This window comes from Helianthus annuus, chromosome 14, assembly GCF_002127325.2.
Source record: "Helianthus annuus cultivar XRQ/B chromosome 14, HanXRQr2.0-SUNRISE, whole genome shotgun sequence".
In the NCBI taxonomy this organism is placed as follows: domain Eukaryota; kingdom Viridiplantae; phylum Streptophyta; class Magnoliopsida; order Asterales; family Asteraceae; genus Helianthus; species Helianthus annuus.
In genome coordinates, this window is record NC_035446.2 from 111,592,654 (window position 1) to 111,603,003 (window position 10,350).

Here is a 10,350-nt window from a genome sequence, read left to right on the forward strand (position 1 = left end):
ACGAGGCCCAAAACGCAAAGTTACCCCTTCGAATCGCCAAAGGCCAACAGTAATAATTGTAAAGATTTGAAAAATCTTACTTTTTGGTCTCAGGCGGGCCGCGTGAAAGTATCAAAGGGCTTTACGTGGGCCGCTTTGATAGTAGAAGATATGGGCTCTGACAGTGAGATTGAAGCGGGCCGCGTAAAGGTAGCATGGTCTTGGACGGGGGCCGCGTCAGCCTCTCAGATGCAGAAAAGTCGGACAGAAGCACTGTTTGCTGTTTTAACCGACTTATTGAGCAATAATGAGAGCATGGGCGCCCCATAAACGTCCCCTAGCACTCGGGGATAGTTGTTGATCATCCAAGAACACTTGTAGGCCTTGTTGTGATGATCTTATGCATCCTAAACTAGTATAAAAGGACCATAAGTAGCAACATTGTTCTTCACACCTTCAACTGCTTTCTTGATCACTTCTGGAGCTCAAGCACACTCTCTTAGCATCCCTGGTCGTGCATATGACTCTTGTAAGTGTCCTCCACCCTTTCTTGGTTAAGTTTTGCTTAGTTATAGCTTAAAAGTCAATCCGTCGTAATTAACGATTGACTTAACGGTTAATCACAAATGGTCCAGTGATTAATCGAAATAAAGGTAGTTATATGTTGGTAATCATGTGGGCTTTAAACCCTTAAAAGGGCACCCTCTGATTCCCACTCTAACTAGTCCAAATGTCGAGTCAAACTTGCTTAGAAAAAGTCAACAGAATGCTAACTTTCGATTTTATGCATAATCAGTAATGTAGATGGCGTGTAACCTGTTTTGACACTCATAAAACATGATAATAAGTATTATAATTGGTCTAAGCTTGTTTGATCCGACCTTTTACTGTTTTGACCCGGTTCGGAACCGAAAGTCGCAAAACTTTGACTTTTGCTTTGACTTCAGTTCTGAGCCGTTATGGTATGTTTTAGATATGCCTTAGGACTCTCTTAGGACCAGTTTACATGATGGTATAACCCTCTGTGACCGGTTCATTATTTGTCTGAGTCTTTTGCACATTTCCGTTAAATGCTTAAAAGTTGACCATAACGCCCTTTTTACTTTAAAACGAGAATTTTGGATATGTGAAAGGACAATAACCTTAGTTATTGATTTCTAAGCATGTCCCTAAAATTTCACGTCAATCCGAGATCTAGAGTAGGGGTTATGCTAAATAGCGCAATTACGGAAACTTTAGTAATTAAACGGCGCATTTAGCGTAAAGCCTATCTAAACCCAAGTTTCGACACCAAACCTTTTACACACTGATGTAAGATAATATTTTGGGATTTTTAAAGATTTTTAATTATTTTTAACCTGCTCATAACCTGCGGTTATGGCATCGATTCGGTAAATACCGAATATACCCTTTTCGAACGTAAAATGGGTTCTACAAGGTATTTTGACCCGAATCCAGTTGCTACTTGTTTTAAAAAATAAATAGAGTATTTCTGACTTTATAAACTGTTTGGAAAACTCAGATTTCCTGTAGAACTCGGAAACCTCTTTTATAATCTTTAAAATGGCCGAAATACCCCTACGGGGCGTATATTGGATTTAAACTCGTTACGGGCATAATGGAAGGTATCTTGCTGATACCACAACCTCTTTAGAGCATATTAACTTAGGAAACCTGTGTAGGACTCTTACGGTTACCCGTTACGCCTTTTGCGCGCACGGTTCGGTTTATGTAACTAGTTTACATAAACTGGCCGAAACGGGTCAAACCTTATCGTTTTTACTTCAAAATCCAGAGTGTGTTTATATTACCCATATAAAACAAGTCTTCAAACTTGTTGGGTCCAAACCACGTTCCATTCCCGGTTTTCGCCTTTCACGCGATTAAACCGTAATTATCCTTTGAAACTGATCGGTCTAAGCTAAGGCTAAATTAAAGACCCGTTAGGATTCTAATAGGTTGTTATAAACCTTCGTTCCAGAATAGGAGACCGGTAAAAGATACTTTCATTTGTTTATTGAGGTTATTACTTGCTCAGGTAAATACTTTTAACTTATTTTCCGTTATACGGGCTTGGGTTACGGTATATAAAAATACCGCTTGGTCGGGAAATTGACCCCAACTCATTAGTAGTTGGGTGTTTTCAATGTGACCCGTTTAAAAATTGGTTTTGTTGGCTTTACGCCTTTGGGAGCTTAATGACCATGTCCCGGATATCCTTGGCATCATTTTACGAAATGGCCACGACCTCGACACGCGGGTGTAGGCGTACACCCGACAATGTGTCTATATTTATAAAGGTATAACCGTTGGTTTTCCCGCCACGGCTTTATGCTTTGTGGCGTGTCTATTAACCTTAAACCCGGCACGACCCGGGCGACTTAACGCATAGTGAACATGTAATTCTTTTACAAGATTTAATTTATAAATTATCCCAAGTTATAAAGAGTTTGTGCCTTGTGCATTCAAATCAATTTTAATAAACCTTTTACCAAAGTATCGGTTGAATGTATTTACCAGTGTAAACTGACGTATTTTCCTCAAAAAGATTAAATGCAGGTGCTACACGAAATAGGCTGGCCACTCCTTAGCATCGTTAGAGTCTCGCAAGCTTGGGATGCCACTATCTGTTGAACAATATTCCTATTTTTATTTTGATCCCCTGTGGATTTATTTCGACTACTTGTGATACTTGGATATTACATTCGATGGTTGAAATATATCTATCTTTATGCTTCCGCTGTGCATTTAAATATTGTGTGGTTTGACTATATTGTTGCCAACTTCGTCACGATAATCCCCCACCGGGCCCACCAGTGAAACGTGTGGAAATCAGGGTGTGACAGATTGGTATCAGAGCCAACGTTGAGTGAATTAAACACTATCCTTATGTGTTTAATCTCAATGACACAATTGCACATACTCGAGTCTAGACAAGAACATAGGACAAATTCGAATTGTTGTTCTAGTTTGTCTTTTATTGTTTATTGTGATTTAAAAATTTGTTAAGCATGAAATATGCCACCAGCAATTAGAAGAGGAGGAAGAGGCAAAGGGTCGATCACTACTCATAATGATCACGAGGCCGGACCTTTACATATGCGAGCTCCTTCCAGCACAAGAAATGAAGAACCTCAGAGGCGTAGGAGGAACCTCTTTGAGCACGCAAGATGGTCTACCTCACACAGTTCGACACCTTCACACCGTCACTCTTTTGGACCAAATTCGGAGAACGAGCCCAGTAACCCTCAACCTTCGTTTATACCTCTCCAGCGTTCTGTTTCGCACCGTTCCTATGGCGATCCCACTCCTTTCTTCCAAGGCCAGTTCAACCCGGTTGATTATGTTCGGGAACCAGTAGGTTTTAACCCTTTAGGACCTGAAGACCATTTCTCCGAGGATAATGCGATGGATATGGACGAGGACACAGATCCCGTCGAGCCTGCACGAGGTACTCCCAATCATCCTATCGAGATCTCCGACGAGTCATCCTTTCACGGAACACCCTATCAAGGTCCCAACAGTTACCAGGCGAGGTTGAACCAGTGCGAGTGGTACTTTACACCCTCTCACCATTCATCACCTCATCGGCAGCAGCAGCAGGATCATTCCGAGGATTCGCGTTTCGTGGCAGTTACGCCACCGCCTCCTCCGCCACCAGTTCAACAAGCACCTCCAGATCCGCCAAGGCGTAGAAGATCAGGCGCGCGGATGTCCACACGAGGAGGGGAATTTCACTTTAGCACCCCTCGCCACTCAAGTGCAAGTCATTTTCCGCCATTGCCTGAGGAACCACAAATGGGTGAACCTTCGAGCCACCCTACAGAGGTGAATTCTGCACCAGTTGCACCACCTCCGCCACCATTCGGCTATGATAACCCGATACCAGCATACGCCGGATCCACAGCATATAACCCGTTTGAGTTGCCGACTCACACTCACTATAATTATGCTGACGCCGACCCATATTTGGTAGCGGCCAATTACAATGCCCTCCATCCCGAAGGACCTTATGGAAATCCTTGGGGATTAGGATACGCAGCTCATGGGTATCCAGCACCTACTAGACCTCCGGTTCAACAACCGTCACAGCAGCCACGTTTTTCCCCACCGGAGCAGGAAGAAATCCTTCACCGTTTAAATAGAGTAGAACGAGACTTTGAGCAAGAACGTAAGAACAATCGTGGATTCCTTAAAGGCCTAGCAAACCTGTTAAAAGGGAAGAAGAAGCGAGATCATTAGTCTCTAAATGTACTATTGTATTTCCTATTTTAATCAAGTCCCTGTGTGGACATCTATTTAGTTTAGTCCCTGCGTGGACTTATTTTGTCCCTGTGCGGACATCTATCCTTGTATTTGGTCCCTGCGTGGACTTGTTTTCTGTAAACCTCTGCGTAGGTATTTGACTATTTAAAGTCCCGTTTAGGGCAGTGTGTAATCATTATTATGATTAATGGAATGTTAAGTTTATAAATTTCATTTTTGTCATTTTAATACATTATTATATGAAATAAATTAAAAATCATTCCTTTTAAATAAGTCTGCCTAAATAAAGAATCTTAAATGGTGAGACCTAGCTAGGTGTCATTATAAGACCCGGCCAAGATGGTGAGACCTGAGTAAAAGGTTCAGATTCCTGTTAACCTCTGTAAACATGTTAACATTCTTGGCATATGTGATTCGTTAAAATCACACGCGTCATTCTTATATAAGAATCCATCAAAGGATTCCAAGACCTAAGTTAATGATTTATAAATCATGGGTAAATCATCCATTAGTGATGTAGTGCCTACGGGCCATACTTATTGTCATATAAGACAAAAGACAGTTGTAGTCTATGACTCCCTATCAGAAAGGTAAGGAACTACGTTCAAACCTTCATGCCTTGATTCTCTGAAATCCTGGCTCATATTATAAAACGTCCTTGTGACTAGGCTTTTGTGCCACTAACAATATTGTTTGTAATTAGGATAAGTTATATTCAAATCCTAAATAAAAGTGAGTAACAAATTAACCGAATATGGTCTATGTTTACCATGGTTAATGAATTGCCATAAAAGACAATTCCATAATAAACTCCTAAATAAAATTCTGTCATATTCCTTGTAGCAGATCAAGATCTCGATGGCTGACCCAAATGGAGTTAATAGTCAATCAAAGGAGGATGAAAATGATAACACCCAAATTAATATAACGGGCGCTGAATTGAAAGCTTTAGTAGACGACGCTGTCAAGACGGCCTTGGATCGGCAATATGAAGAGTACAGCGAGTCTCGAAGCAGGACCCGATCTGCACCACACTCTAAACCAAAAACCCATTCTGAGCATCACAGCAAACCACCCTCGACCCAGTCTAAACCTAAGAAGGATGACGATCGACACTCATCAAATGAGAATAGTGTCCGTCCTAAGAAGAAAGTGGTCGATGATGCACCTCGCGCTAGGGGTTGCACGTATAAGTATTTTGTTTCCTGCAAACCCCGAGATTTTACTGGGGAAAAGGGGCGCGGTGGATTGCATGACCTGGCTGGACGAAATGGACACCGTGGTGGACATTAGTGGTTGTGCTGAGAGGGATGTGGTGAAGTTTGTATCCCAGTCATTTAAGGGTGAAGCCCTAGCTTGGTGGAGATCATTGGTTCAAGCCTCAGGGAAGGATGTTTTGTATAGCATGTAATGGGAGGAATTTATTGCTCTCATTAAGGAAAACTACTGCCCTCAGCACGAGGTTGAGAAGATAGAATCTGACTTCTTATCATTGGTCATGAAGAACCTGGATTGCCAGGCATATCTCACGAGTTTCAATACTCTTTCAAGATTGGTTCAATACCTTGTGACCCCGGAACCTAAGCGGATCGCGCGTTTCATTGGGGGTTTGGCCCCTGAGATAAATGCTAGCGTGAAGGCTGTAGGATCGTATTCTGACCCGAACGAGTCGTTCAGAGGCTTTCTCCTTGGTTTCAGGTGCGGAATAACAAGAAACTAAGGTAGAAACAGCACAAATATCACTTTAACTACTTGTTGTATAGATTTGACGCTGGTTACAACTTAAATCTCGCACCGGCAGAACCTCGGCACGATTTCAGCAAAACGTTACAACTGTTACAAATGGAATCGCTCATCGGACTATATATAGGCGTTCTGGTCCGCTCATGTGACACATGTCCATAAAAGCGGTTCCAGACATGTCCACAAAAGCGGTTCCAGACATGTCCATAAAAGCGGTTCCAGACATGTCCATAAAAGCGGTTCCAGACATGTCCATAAAAGCGGTTCCAGAACTCTATGACCCTATGAGCGATCCAAACAACCTAAAACCTATACAATCACTATTTCTCATATATACAATCAATTCTATTGATTCTAAGACTCGAACGAAGATGTAGTCGACAGACAACTGCACCAACAGACTCCCCCTTGAATGTTGACGGAATCTTCAGTGAGAGTCTTCAACAAGACATTCTCGGATATAGTTCGGTCTTCTTCAAGAATTCTGCCTGGATCTAACTTTCTTTGGCTATAACCTTCATCAGACTCCCCCTATCACTCTGCTAGGATAGTTGTCTGGGATTTTGTTACCACCATCGAAATTATCTCCTGGCTTCTCTCTGTTCAGTTCATCATCTCTGGTTCTGATATATCTCCTGGCTATCTGTAGCAACAGGATCAGAAACCTGCAAAACTCAACCACTCTATCACAAAACAGAATAATTGTGATTCAATTTAATGAATCAACTTAATCATGTGATACCGTTTTCAATTAACCACTGCTTCACAAATTTGAAACATTCCGATTTCTAATTCAAATTAATGAATCATTTTAAACATTTCAAATGACTTAACCAACCTGTATGTTCATCAAGTTTAGCCTTTGAGATTTTGAAAATCAGCTCTTCACCATCAGTTGTCGAAAATCTTTTTGGATTTTTGAAAATATGAAACATAAATGCAAAAACAGAAATTTAAATGCAAAACAAACATATTTTTGTGAGTTTGTGCAAGAGGATCATATCAGTTTTTGAGACATAACACAAGCACCGTTAAGCTTTTAATCGTTTTAAGTTCTAAACGATTCACGTAGATTGACGATATAATTGTCCTCTTAAATTTTCATACAATTTTCAATCTATTCAGGATACTATTTAGGTGTTTTATGAACTTAGTTCGATTCATGTGTCCCACCTCTTGAATATACTCCCGTATCCAGAATCCCAATATTCAGTCTTACAGGTATGAACACTACAATGATGTCTGTATATAAATTAGGGGAAAGATGCGAGAACTGAGGGATCTCAGGTCAGAACTTCCGTTCAGCAGAGAGATATCAGCTTCGACTTAGCAGTGTGTCCCCTTTAGAGGATCTTTTCAGCTACAACAGATGATTATCAATTTTATTGTCTAATCAACTGAGGGCTTTATGCTATATTTCAAGCATTTTGTGGAAAGTATTAGCCAAGGACTAGGTCAGAACTACCGTTCAGCAGAAGTCCCGGAATAATACCCCAGACATCATAGAGTATAAACACCTAGTATATCAGAATACGAGACCTTTCAAACGAGATTTCAGGGGTTACCTATATATCCAAGTAGTGTTCCCCACGAATTTCACAAGTTTGAAATTTTAGGTTTATATCCCGAATAAATCTACTAAATGTATAAAAACCTATCGTCACATCATCAGTGAGACTGTTTATCACATTTGGCATTACATTTCTTTAGCATGCTGTGATAGTCCACTGATTTACTATCATTTCCTCTTTTCACAACAAAACTCATTTTTGACTTTTTCAATGTTTTTGACATTTTCAAATTTTCTAATTTTTTTTAAAATTTTTCTCCCCCTAAAATCAAAATATGTTTCAATTTTGATTTTCTGGGAAAATTTGAAACAAACTGTACAAAATTGACAACCTGATGAGAATCACTTCAATTCTCCATCCACTTGGCATAAACAATCAGAACTCCCCCTCACAACAAACTATTTTCCCATTGTGATTTCAAAACACTTAAGTTTGTTTTAATCAAAATGGCTTTTCCGGAAAACTTAGTTTGTTTACCAAACAGTTTAGGTACGGGGTTACTTCATCATCTTGTTTTCTACACAAAAATAGGAAAATCCAAGTACAAGTTAATGTCCTTGATTTACCATATGCAGTCCAGAATCCTCTGTACCACTTGTAAAACATTCACAAACACAACCAAACCTCTTTACCGTTTGCATGATTGACGTTACCGAATAAAATTCAAGAAAGATGCCGATTCATGCTCCACGCTTACCAACCTGGGAGCTCCGGCAAGTCAGGTTTTTTTCTATTTGAAAAGTTTCACCCAAGCCTGACCAGCCTTGGGTGATTTTGAATTCTTGTTCAACAATGGTGGAAAATTTTTCTCATCCATTGTTAAACTAGAATTCTCGACCTTTACCTCAACACATGGCTCCTCTGGCTTTACCATTCCAGAATCATTGCCTGAATGTGGCTTGTCTGAATTTAATGAGTCAGATTCATCGCCGACATGTGGCTCCTTTGTTTCCGAAGAAACAGATTCATCGCCAGGAAGTGAAAACTTCACTTTCTTCTTTTTCTTCTCCTCTTTTGTCCCCAGATTTGTATCTGATGAATTCTTTTTGCTTGTCTTTGCAACTGAGGGAGTAGATTCATCAGAACTTTTATTCTGTTTGTCTCGTGAACCCGAGGACAAAATCTTTTCGAGATATTCTCTCGCTTTCTTTCTCTTTTTCCTCAGTCGATCTTTCTGCCCCTGAGAAAGCTTCACTTTTGTTTCTTGAACTTTAGGTTCTTTGACCTTCTGTTCTCTGACGTTTTGGCCCGAAACTTTCAATTCTTTAGGCTTGACAACGACTGGTATCTTCTTTGCCATTTTCTGAGAATTGGCCCTCAATCTTTCATGCGATCTCCTTGGGCAATCTCTGGCAATGTGACCTTTGATATTGCAATTGTAGCACCTCCTGGTCTCATAACTCCAGTATTGGCAGTTAACAGCAATATGCCCCTGATATCCGCAGCTGTAGCACACCCTGTTATCATACCAGTTACCACCTTTTTCACACCAAATGCTCAGATCATAGCATTGTCTGGCTTGGTGATATTCCTTCCTCAAATGTGCTGGTTTTGACGCTTTTGCACTGTGGTTTGTTCTGCACACAACAAATTTTGAATTTTCATTTTCAATTTTTTGTAATTTTTTCTTTTGATTGGATGATCGTACTGATGAGTTTTTTCTTTCATTTTTAAAGTTTTGATTCTGTTTTACAATCTTCTTCACAGGTTTTTGCTTAGAGCATTCACCTTTTTCAGTTGATTGCAGAACAGTTTTCTGAAATTTTTCTTTCAACTTTAAAAACAATTTTTGTTTTTCTTTCTTAACATTTTCATCATCAGACTCTGTCACAGACTCATCTGCTGAATAAAAATTCTCATTTTCCTCATCAGTTTTAACATCACAATCTTTGACTTTGACTTTGTCAACGTTTGTAGCCTTTTTACTCATCGGAACAGAATTGATCGGTTTTGGACAAGGAATATTCAACTTGTCAGATTTAGTCGCAAAACTGATCAATTTCTTCTCAAGTTTATCTATCTTGGTCCTGGAATTCTTAGCTTCTTCCTCAAGCTGAGATATTCTCTCAAGATGAGACTTGATGGAATTGTCATTCTCAACCTTCAAACTTTCAAGAACAGACTTTTCATTTATCAAAATTTTGATCTGTTCCTGAAATTTTGATTCATTTGCTTTTAGATTCTTGTTTTCAAGCTTTATCCATAAATCCTCATCTTCTGACGATTTCTTTTTGCTTTCAAGCTCTTTTACTAACTCTTTGATTCTCTTTTGAGCGTTTTCACCTTCTTTTTCAAGTTCGACAATCTTCTGAAGATGGGAATTTATCAACTTTTGTTTTTCAATGTTGTTTTTACTAAACACATTTTTCCCATCTTCAAGAATTTTCACTTGCCCCTCAAATTCTTGATATTTCAAAGTCAAACTGTTAAAATCAATCAACAGTTTGTCATTTTCTGCTTTCAACTTCTCACAATCTTTTTCCAAAGAAAGAATCTGATTTTCAGCAACGTGCTTCTCGTCTTTCAACTCTTTGACTTCAAATGCCAAACTTTCTATGTCTCTCACAAGTTTGTCATTGTCAGTCTTAAAGTTATCGCATGTTGAGCACATTGTTTCATTCTTCACCGATTCTTTAGCTTTTGAAGCTTTTTCTCCACTTTCCATAAATTTACATGCACAAAAGAGTTTAACGAAATCAAGAGGATTACCAACATTATCAATATAACAACCTCGTTTGAAATCGTATTTTAGCACGTTTTTTGCTCTGACACATTTAGCAACTCTTTTGTA